Genomic DNA, 2,145 nt, shown 5'->3' with positions numbered 1-2,145 from the left:
GGGGGGGTGTTCTTTTTAAAAGCCTTGGCAGCCACTGGCTTTGCTCTAGAGGGTTGTTTCTTAGATGTTCCAGGTTGCCACTGCCCACTGACAACCCCACAGAGAAAATGCCCAGGCTGCTGACCCTACAGAGTGTGGGAAGCCAGGGGCTCAGTTTCACAGAGCAACAGCCTGCCTCACTAGTATGACTCAGTGACTCTAATTCCCTGACCTCCCAGCCCCTCCAGTCTGTTTCTCCCTTTCCTGGAGCTGAGCCAGGCTTCTGAATATAGTTTCCTCCTCCCAGTGGGACTCCCTCATTAACATTTCTTCTTTTCCTTTTTTTTTCTGCTCCAGTTCCATCTGCAGCTTCCCAATCACAGCATTAGCAACCTCAGATCTGATCCTGCTCCTGATACAGTGCATCCAGGAGAGGGCTTCAAGCCAAGAGAAGATGCGTTTGTAGTCATGAGAAATGAAGGAGCCCTCCTAGGATGGAAAGAGGCCACATCTGTAATGAACAGTGCTTGGCATGGGAAAAGTACTCACAATCATTGCGTTAGGATATCTGCATCATCTTAAAGTGATCCCCACATATTATTAGTTTCTTATTAGTTGTGAGGGAGAAGAAAACCAAAAGAGTAACCAAACAAGGGAGAAACTGTGCAACACTTTGACCAGGTGATCAGAATTAACCTCATTTCTGTAGTACAGATGATGCTGTGTGGCTCTTGATGTGGTGTCCTGGATAGGACAGTATTCATGTTGAAATTACATAACCTCAGTTCAACCATGAGGAAACATGAGACAAACATGCTATTCAAACAAAGATGGCATGTGCTGCTTGCTTTGGCAGCAGATATGTGAAAACTGAAATGACACAGAGAAGATAGCATTGCCCTGCACAAAGATGACACAAATTTGTGAAGAACAAAAAAGGGTATTGGCAGCGGGTAGTGGTGGAGGGCGTTCAGGTGGGGGAATCAACATTGTAAAAGCCAGATTAAAGTAGGATAGAGAGAAATGACAAAAAAATGCAATACCTGACCCTAGACTGAATCCTGTACCGGAGATGGGAAAATGCCATAAAGGACATTGATAAGTTAATTAACAAAAGTGACATATGGAGGGTAGACTAGATAAAGTACTTTGCAAAGCATTATGTGTAGGAGATGGGTCAGGGTGGTGGGAAAAATTATAGGAAAGATGTAAACCTTCTTGAAAGGCCGGGAAGTTTTTCAAAAGTTTCAGGAAAGGGTTATGGCTGAAGGCAGCCTAATCCTCTTACTTAGAGCTAATGGCAGAGGGGAGATAACAAGGGAGTACAAAGGAATTTATCTAGATAGGTTTGTTTACCTGTTTCTCTGGAAACCAAACTTTGATCATCTGCACACAGGACTGTCCTCTATTTGGGGGGGTCAACAATGTTAATTACCCACAAATGGTGCTTGCTCTAGGCCTTTGTTAATAAATCTGTACTAACTAAATGTGAGCATTTCCAGCTTATTGAGGCCAGACTTTCTCGTTGGTGGGTTAAGCTGTACAGTTCCCTAGCCGTGCTCACAGGCAACAACATACCTGTGTAACGAACTCCATTCATCCATCGCTCAGCCAGAGTATGCAAGACAGACTGGGCGGTTGGTGCCCCTGCGTGAGGAACGCTGCGATGGATTGCAACAGAACCATCGAAAACAAAGGTGAAGAGACTGCACAGTCAGTAAGTCATTGATGCCCGCTCAGGATTTTCAAGTTCGGGGGAATTGTTCAAGCAAGGTTTTCATCATGGGACAACAGTTATCAGCACAACAGAAATAGTATATAAAAGTATTGAAACAACTGCTTAAAGCTAGCAGAGACTCGGTTTCGCAGGCTCAATGAAGGGACCTAATGCCAACTGTTGTTTTCCATAATCCACAGTTCCCAGAAGAAGATACGCTAGATGTAGAGCTCTAGAAATAAGCAGGGAGAAGTCTGAAACAGCATCATGTGCAAGGACAACGGGTCCCAGTAACAACTCTAACATTATGGATCTTAGACAGGGCTCCTTTGACCCCGCTCTACACAGAAGAACCTAGAAAGGGAAGGGAGGAGGAACTGTCACCTACCTTACCACTTCCTTCTTATCCCTCAGCCCTGCAATTACTGGGTAAAAGTGTCACAGAGGAA

The 2,145-nt window shown here is 44.8% G+C and overlaps 1 non-coding gene across 1 annotated transcript; it reads left to right on the top strand.

The window, feature by feature from the left end:
- The first annotated feature begins 819 nt into the window (after positions 1-819).
- LOC119472640 lies at positions 820-924 on the top strand. Its single transcript, XR_005201797.1, has one exon. It is a non-coding gene; the product is annotated as a U6 spliceosomal RNA (small nuclear RNA).
- The last annotated feature ends 1,221 nt before the right edge of the window (positions 925-2,145 follow it).

Source organism: Cebus imitator, unplaced genomic scaffold, assembly GCF_001604975.1.
Source record: "Cebus imitator isolate Cc_AM_T3 unplaced genomic scaffold, Cebus_imitator-1.0 Scaffold110, whole genome shotgun sequence".
NCBI classification, from domain to species: Eukaryota; Metazoa; Chordata; class Mammalia; order Primates; family Cebidae; genus Cebus; species Cebus imitator.
Note: the sequence above shows the minus strand (reverse complement) of the source record. Positions and strands in the feature narration are given on the sequence as shown.